Genomic DNA, 9099 nt, shown 5'->3' with positions numbered 1-9099 from the left:
GTCTCCCAGACCTGTCTTGGCTTTAAGGTGAGCCCTCATCATCCTCTGCCCAGCCCTCTCCAGTCACTCTCTTTCCATTCCAGAAGTCATAGACCTGCTCTGGAAGCTTTGATGGATCGCTGAGTAGAATAATGAAATCCAAATCCTTCCCCTGGCGTTGAAGTTTTTCCGTGGTCTGAACTCAGTTTACCCTTCTTGGCTCCAAGTCCTCAGAGCGTTGTTTGCACTGTCAGAGTAGTGTGGTGCTGTTCACCAGCTTGGAAGGTTGAGAGAAGTAGCCTGAAATCTGTTCAGAAGCAGAAAAACACTGCAATTCTATTATGATGATGGTGGAGTCACATTTTTAAACGTGCTTCTAAGTAGCTGGCATTCAATTGTTCTTAGAATGGGAACTATCTTTGGAAAAAATACATTGATAAGGTATTTGAGATTCTAAGGCCAGGGTCTTAAAAGATAATGGCAAAACTTCCTGGCATGACATGGGAAAGGAATTTGTTAGGCTCTCAAGAGGGAGAAAAATGAGAAGCAAGGAGGGAGAGGGGGCTGGGCGTGGTAGCTCATGCCTGTAATTCCAGCACTTTGGGAGGCCAAGTCAGGCAGATCACCTGAGGTCAGGAGTTCGAGACCAGCTTGGCCAACCTGGCGAAACCCTGTCTCCAACTAAAAATACAAAAATTAGCTGGGTGTGGTGGTGCACACCTGTAATCCCAGCTACTCGGGAGGCTGAGGTAGAAGAATCACTTGAACCCGGGAGGCAGAGGTTGCAGTGAGCCGAGATAGCACCATTGCACTCCAGCCTGGGCCACAGAGCAAGATCCCGTCTCAAAAAAAAAAAAAAAAGAAAAAAAGAAAAGAAGGGAGAAGGAAGAGAGAAGAGCCTGCAGGATGAAGAAGATAGGTTTGAATCAGGTGAGCCTGCTAGGCCCTCCTGTCTCCTCACCACCCCAGCCCATCTTCAGTCTGCTAAACTCACAAATATTTGGTGCTTGTGTGTGTGGGTGTGTGTGCAGGGTAGAGTGAACGTGAAAGGAGGGGGTGAACACCTGCAGAGGGGGCCATGGAACCCTCTGCCCCAGAGAATGCACAGGATTGTGAGGAAAGCTTTGGAGTGCTGTGGGCTGTCAAATTTGAGGGATTCAAGCCAATTTTACTGAGTCTGGATGAGCAGATGGTTCCATTTTTTATTGTTACTGTCGTTGTTGTCACAAAAAATTACCCCTCAAAAAGATACTCCCTCCTGGGAAAGGCACAGAAGAAAGAAGAACAGAATCTTGTTGCAAAAAATATATATATCCTTCAGAAATGCTTGCTTGGCAAAAATACATCTTCCCTTTCTTTTTCGCTGTTAACCATTATGTGGAACCAGGCCCTAGAAAATGTCAGGCTGTGGCCAGGCATGGTGGCTGTCACCTATAATCCCAGCACTTTGGGAGGTCAAGGCAGGAGGACAGCTTGAGTCCAGGAGTTTGAGACCAGCCCGGGCAGCATAGCGACACCCTATCTCTACAAAAATAGAAAAAATTACCCAGATGTGGTGGTGTGCACCTGCAGTTTCAGCTACTTGGGAGGCTGAGGTGGGAGGATTGCTTGAGTGAGCTGGGGAGGTTGAGGCTGCAGTGAGCCCTGAATGTACCACTGCACTCCAGCCTGAGCAACAGAGTGAGAACTTGTCTCAAAAAATAAATAAATAAATAAAAAAGTCAGGCTCTGAATAAATAGATAAAGATGTCCAGTAACCATATTTTAGAAGCTCAGCCTCACTACTATCACTACTAATCCAAGAAATGCCAATTAAGACAATACATGATACCATTCTTTGCCAATGAGGACCGAGGAACAGCTGAATCAATAAGGGAATCATGGGTCCCTGTACAGTGGAGAGAAAGAATGCCCCATGTTCACCTGCTGCAGGCCTCACAGAGCAGGCCATCAGGACCAGCTGGGACTAGGTGACAGGTGTCCCCACCTTGGGTGGTCCAGCATCCAGGAAGAAACAGTCAATCCTCCTACACACCCAGGAACCAGAGGGCAGACCTGGGGAGTCAGGCCTGGGACAGGTAAGCATTCACTGAAAGGGACCATTGTAACCTGAAAGGGGACCACCTATATTAATTTTTAAATTTTCATAATATTTTATATATAAATCACATACAGTAAAATGCACAAAGCTTAAGTGGGCTGCTCACATGTGTAGACCTATGTGACCACCTGGATCAAGATATGGGTACTTCTGTCACCCCTGAAAGTTTCCGCATTCTTTTGAGTTCTGTCACCACAGACTATATTTGTCTATTCTTGAGTTCCGTATAAATGGAACCATATGGTAGGAGATGTTTTTAGTCTGGTTTCTTTTATTCATTACACCTTTTTGAGATTTGTCCATGGCCCTACATGTCTGTCTCATTAGTCCATTTGTCCTGATGAGAAATATTCTATTGCATGGATATACCACGATGTGTTTATTCATTATCCTGATGATGGGCATTTTGGTTGCTTACTGTTTCAGTCTACCATGTATAAAGCTGCTTGCATGAATCTTTGTGTGAATGTGTGGTTTCATTTCTCATCCACTCTCATACCTGAGAGTGGATTTACCGGGTCACAGAATAGGTGTCTGTGTTACTGCTGTGTGAGGTCTTGCCTCACTGACAACCAAGCAAGCTGTTCTGCAGTGGACATCAGCTGGGTGTCCTCTAACTCAATTCTGACACTGCCTACCTGGAGATAGCCTCAGACCTCACAGGTCAGTATCGCAAGACTTTAGATGCCCTCCCACTTTAGATGCCAATCACAACCTGTGCCTCTGGCCAGCTATGAATTGGGGTTTCCACAACCCCCTCCTTGGGTTCAATTAATTTGCTAGAGCAGTTCACAGAACTCCGGAAACACTTTAGTTATGTTTACCAGTTTATTATACAGGCTGTTACGAAGAATGCAGATGAACAGCCAGGTGGAAGAGATGCACGGAGCGAGGCCTGTGGGGAGGGGAGCAGAGCTTCCATGCCCTCCCTGCATGCACCACCCTCCAGGAACCTCCACATGTTCAGCTGTCTGGAAGCTCTTCCGAACCCTGTCCATTTGAACTGTTATGGAGGCTTCATTACATAGGTATGATGGATTACATCATTGGCCTCGGCGATTAACTCAATCTCCAGCCCTTCTGCCCTCCACCAGAGTGGTCAGGGAGGCAGGGCTGGGAGTTCCTTTTTTTTTTTTTTTTTTTTTTTTGAGAGAGACAGAGTCTTGCTATATTGTCCAGACTTGAGTGCAGTGGCTCAATCATAGTTTACTGCAACCTGAAACTCCCGGGTTCAAGTGATCCTCCTGCCTCAGCCTCCTGAGTAGCTGGGACTACAAGTTCATGCCACCATATGCAGACAATTTTTTATTTTTAGTAGAGACAAAGTCTCACTCACTATGTTGCCCAGGCTGGTCTTGAACTCCTGTGCTCAAGCAATCCTCCCACCTCAGCCTCCTAAAATGCTGGGATTATAGGAATGGGCCACCACACTGGCCGAGTTCCATTCTTTAATCGCACGGTTGGTTCTCCTGGCAACCAGCTGCCATCTTGAGGCAATTCAGGAGCCCATCAAGAGTCACTTTGTTAGAACAAAAGACGGTCCTATCACCCAGGACATTCCCTGGGATATAGGAGCTCTGTGTTAGGAATCTGGGTCAAAGACTAAATATTAGAACAAAAGATCCTCCTGGCACTCCTATTTTCCTAAGGAAATTACAAGAGTTTTAGTAGCTCTGGGCCAGGAAATGGGGGCAGAAACCAATATGTATATTTCTTATTATTTCACAACTGCTAAGCAGTTTTTCAAAATGGTTATTGCATTGTATACAATGGAATATGTATGCCATGTAGATGAGTTCCAGTTGCTCTGAATATTTGGCAGCACTACAGAGTATCTTTTATTTATTTATCAAGATATTTTATTGAGACAAGGCCTCACTCTGTCACCCAGGCTGGGATGCTGTGGCATCATCATGGATCACTGCAGCCTCTATCTCCCAGGCTTAAGTTATCCTCCCACCTCAGCCTCTCAAGTAACTGGGAACACAGGTGCATGCCACCATGCCTGGATAATTTTTTTTTAGAGATGGGATCTTGCTATGTTGCCCAGGCTGGTCTTGAACTACTGGGCTAGTGTGATCCCCCTGCCTCAGCCTCTCAAGTAACTGGGACCACAGGTGCATGCCACCATGCCTGGATAATTTTTTTTTTTTGAGACTGAGTTTCACTCTGTCACCCAGGCTGGAGTGCGATGGTGCGATCTTGGCTCACTGCAGCTTCTGCCTGGGTTCAAGCAATTCGTGTGCCTCAGCCTCCTGAGTAGTTGAGATTACAGGCGCACACCACCAAGCCTGGCTGATTTTTGTATTTTTAGTGGAGACAGGGTTTCACCATGTTGGCCAGGCTGGTCTCGAACTCCTGACCTCAAGTGACCTGCCTGCCTCAGCCTCCCAAAGTGCTGGAATTACAGGCCTGACCCATCGCACCTGGCCTTTTTTTTTTTTTTTTTTTTTACAGATAGGGTCTCACTGTGTTGCCCAGGCTGGTCTTGAACTCCTGGGCTTGTGCAATCCTCCTGCCTCAGCCTCCCAAAATGCTGGGATTACAGGTGTGAGCCACTGGACCAGGTCATCTGTCTTTAACTCTGGCCATTTCTGGTGAATGTGTAGTCATAGCTCATGTTTTTAAATTTGCATTTTCCTAGAAACCAACAATGTTGAGCATTTTTTTGTGCACTTACTGTTTCAAACAGTGATTCGGAGTGTGTCAAGGACCTGGTTAATCATGGAATGAGGTTCCCTAAAGACAAAACACCTCAGGCCAGGCATAATGGCTCACACCTATAATCTCAGCACTTTGGGAGGCCAAGGCAGGAGGATTGCTTGAGGCCAGGACTTCAAGACCAGCCTGGACAACATAGTAAGACCCTGTCTCTACCAAAAAATAAAATAAAATAAAAGACAAAACACCTCCAAACTGAAATTTGCATTTGTAGCCTTTCTCTTCCTATACCTCTCACTGCTTTTTGTCAGCCACGGGTTGCGTTGGTGATGAAGAGGGCTGGGGAAGTTGTCCTGGTGTTTTTGGGGGCTTAACATGGAAACCTTGTGGGACATTAGAGCTTTGAGCCACCCTGGACTCTACATGGCTCCTTTCCATGAGGCTTCTGGGCAATTCCATTTCCCAGGTGCTCCGACTTCTCTCTGTGGCTGTAGAAACCCAGGACAGCTATGGCCACTCAGCAGGTGCGTGGGTGGGTGGGGGCACTGGCAGAATGGGCAGGATCCCAGACCCAATAACACAGTATAGTGAGATAATAGAAAACATTGTTGTTTTTGACTGTCCAGCACCAATCCTCTTTCTCAACAGGCCCTCAGAAAATTGTCTATTTGTCAGTACTGACAAACACTGCTTTAACTCACTTATATGTGGAATCTTGAAAAATCAAACTCATAGCAGAGAGTAGAATGGTGGTTGCCAGGGGTGAGGGGTGGGGGGCAGGAAAGGGGAGATGTTGGTCAAAGGGTACAAAGCTTCAGTTGTAAGAGGAATAAGTTTTGGGGATCTAATGAACAGAATGGTGACTATAGTTAATAATAGCGTGTTGCATACTTGGAATTCTCTAAGAGTAGATCTTAAGTGTCCTCATCACACACACAAAAAGTAACTATATGAGCGGATGGATGTGTTCATTAGCTTGATTGTGGTAATCACTTTACAATGTATACATATATCACATTATCACATTGTACACCTTAAATATGTATACTTTTTTGGTCAATTCTACTGCAATAAAACCGGAAGAAAAAAGAAATTATCTCTCCTGGGGAGGGAGAGGGGTGAGCCCAGCCATAGGAAATGCCTGCCTCCCATGACAAGGTTCAGGGACAAGATCCGGCCTCTCCTGGCCCTGGTGCGGCCAGGGATGAGGGCATGATCTGGGGATTCCTAACAAGATAGATGCCCTCGTTCTTCTAGGACACTGGATCCTGAGAGAGTGACACCAAGAGGAATTGGAGGAGCCAAGAGGAATTGGAGGCGATTCTTGGCAGCTGTGATGGGGCTGGGGGTGACAGGTGGGCTCTGCCTGGCCGACGAGGTGGTCGCCATGTGTATTGCTTCCTGCTTCCTGACTCCCTGGAGCTCCCTGGAAACTGCTCAATCTCAAGCCTGGTGCCCCAGCCTCCTGTCAATTCTGCGAGTCCTCCAACAACCTTTTGTTAGGTATGGCTATGTGACTGAATTCTGGCCAACGGAAAGAGAAGGAACAGTACGGACACCCCTTCAGGTCCGCAGAATCCTCTGCATGCTCTCTTCGCCCGCCTGCTAGCTACATGTTGGCTGGTCACCTAGGAAGCCAGGCATTGAATGGGTGGGGCCACCCTTGGCCTGGGTCCTGTACTGAGTGACTGTGATCCAGAGCTGCCTCCACTCCCCTCTATCCAGCAGGAACCACTGTGTCGGGCTTTATGTGGGCAAGAAATACATTTGTGTTGTATAAAGCAACTGTTATTTGGGGATTTTCCCAGTACAGCAGCCAACTGTGCCTTAACTAATGTAGCTAGCCAGAGCCAGTTTCTGTTGCCTGCAACCAAACACCCTGGCTGATCAATATACCTGGTGATCACATATATAAATCTGAAGTACATACACAAAAATGTTAACAATAGCAATCTCCAGATGATGAAATGATGAGTGAGTCTTCTTTTCTTTTTCTTTTCTTTTGAAACAGGTCTTGGTCTGTCACCCAGGCTGGAGTGCAGTGGTCCAGTCATGGCTCACTGCAGCCTCAACCTCCCAGACTCAAGTGATCCTCTCGCCTCAGCTTCCCTAGTAGCTGGGACTGAAGTCTTGCTTCACCCTACCCAGCTAATTAAAAAAAAAAATTTTCTGTAGAGACAGTGTCTTGCCATGTTGCCCAGGCTGGTCTCGAACTCCTGGATTCATACTATCCTCCCACCTCGGCCTCCCAAAGTATTGAGATTACAAGCGTGAACCATTGCACCTGGCTGAGTCTTACTTTTTCTTTTTTTTTTTTTTTAATGAGACGGGGTCTCGCTCTGTCGCCCAGTCTGGAGTGCAATGGCACAATCTCGGCTCACTGCAACCTCTGTTTCCCCAATTCAAGTGATTCTCCTGCCTCAGCCTCCTGAGTAGCTGGGATTACAGGCACACGCCACCACACCTGGCTAATTTTTGTTTTTTTAGTAGAAGTGGGGTTTCACCATGTTGGCCAGGCTGGTCTCGAACTCCTGACCTCAGGTGATCCACCCACCTCGACCTCGCAAAGTGCTGGGATTACAGGCATGAGCCACCACACCCAGCCTTGTTTTCTTATTTTGCTTTTCTATGCATTTCAATTTTTTTACAGGAACATATGTGCCTTATGTAGTTAGAAAAGAAAACCATTTAAAATAAGCAGATTTGGATTCTCTGAGAACGAATCAGAGACAGAGAAACACTAGCCTCCACACAAAAGGCCAGAGAATCCAGAGAGTCCATTGGATTTGCAAAAGCAGTGGCCCATGGCTCTTGGGGTCTTCTCTGAGCGACTTGGCTTCAACTCTAGCAGTTTCTCCAGCTGTTTCTCACACGTCAAGATCCTTACCCATTTCCCATGTCCTCTCATACTGAGCTGTGCGCAGTATGAAAGGCTGGACCTCCATTCAGCTTATCAAGGCTCTCCTGGCATCTGCTGTTCACACAAGGCAGTGGGAAACCACATGGAAGGGATGACAGACCCCCAAGGCATTAGCCCAGGCCCCTTGCCAGAGGGCCATAGAGCAGCCGCCTCACCCTGCGATCCCTCCCCAACCCCCACTCTCTGGGCCTCATGGGCAGGGGCAGGCCTGAGGCCCCCCTTGGTGAGGTGAGGCTCTCAGGATAAGGTCCCTGTGATCTGTAAAGGTGGGGTCTGCTTTCCCAGGGCTCCCAGCTTCCAACAGCTGGGGGCATTTTTCACTTCACATCCGTCCAGTAGGGTGGGCATGGGTGCCTGCACTTTACTAGTAACAGAAGGAAGAGTGCGGGAGGTGCAGTAATTTGCCCAAGTTCAGGAACAACTAAAGTGGGGACCCTGCCAAAACCCACCATGTTCTTTCCAGTCCACCACACACCTGTCCCTGAGGCCAAGGTCAAATAATTGGGCCGTTGGTAATGGAGCCAAATCATCACATGACCACCGTAACAAGGAAGCAGGAAAACATCTCCAGTTCCAACAAAGTCTTGGGCTCTCTCTCTCTCTCTCTCTCTCTCTTTAAAATAAGGACTCAGGTTAGCTACAGTTCCAGCATTCTGCTGAATTTCTGCAAAAATCATATAACCCACATGTATACCCTCCCAATTCATGGATAGAGGAAACTGAGACCCAAAAAGGGGCCACAACTTGCCCAGTGTGCACAGCATCATAATCTAGGCACGTTAAGGCTAGAACCTGAGCCTTCTAACTCTAAGCCAATGCCTCCTACATCACATAGCCACCAAAATAACCCCCAGCACTGTAGTACATTCATTAATAATTTAAAAAATAAACTTACCATAATATAAGGTACACAAAGAAAATGCACAATCCATAAGTGTGTAGTACAATAAATTGTTACAAAGCAGACACGCCTATTTAACCCCCGCCCTGAATCAGAAAGAAAACATTGCCAGCACTCCAGAAGCCCCTGTGCCATCTCCCAATCACTGTGCCCTCCAGGTTGCCCCAGGGGAACCCTATCCTGACTTCCAGCATGCAGATTCATTTTGCCTCTTTGTGAACATTAAGTACACAGAGCCATGTAATAGATCTTTTGTATCTGCCTTCATTTGCTCAATATCAGGTTGGTGAGAATTATCAATGTTGCTGGGTTTCATGATGGCTCATTCATTCTCATTGCTGCTCAGTGTTCTGTTGTAGGAACACACCACACTTTAGCCACCCATTCTACTCTTGGTGGACATTGGGGTTGCTTCTAGTTTGAGGCTATTATGACTCTGCCACAAACATTCTGGGGTGTATATTTTAGCACATGTATGTTCACACTTCTCTTGGATATACCCTTGGGAGTGGAACTGGGGTATGGGCTGGGGGTGGC

At 47.0% G+C, this 9099-nt stretch overlaps 1 long non-coding RNA gene across 1 annotated transcript; it reads left to right on the top strand.

Annotated features, from left to right (window-relative positions):
* Positions 1–2971: 2971 nt before the first annotated feature.
* LOC134757347 (uncharacterized) lies at positions 2972–6981 on the top strand. The gene is made up of 3 exons (XR_010131201.1): positions 2972–3108; positions 5999–6244; positions 6753–6981. It is a non-coding gene; the product is annotated as an uncharacterized lncRNA (long non-coding RNA).
* Positions 6982–9099: the final 2118 nt, after the last annotated feature.

This window comes from Gorilla gorilla, chromosome 16 (assembly GCF_029281585.2).
Source record: "Gorilla gorilla gorilla isolate KB3781 chromosome 16, NHGRI_mGorGor1-v2.1_pri, whole genome shotgun sequence".
In the NCBI taxonomy this organism is placed as follows: domain Eukaryota; kingdom Metazoa; phylum Chordata; class Mammalia; order Primates; family Hominidae; genus Gorilla; species Gorilla gorilla.
Note: the sequence above shows the minus strand (reverse complement) of the source record. Positions and strands in the feature narration are given on the sequence as shown.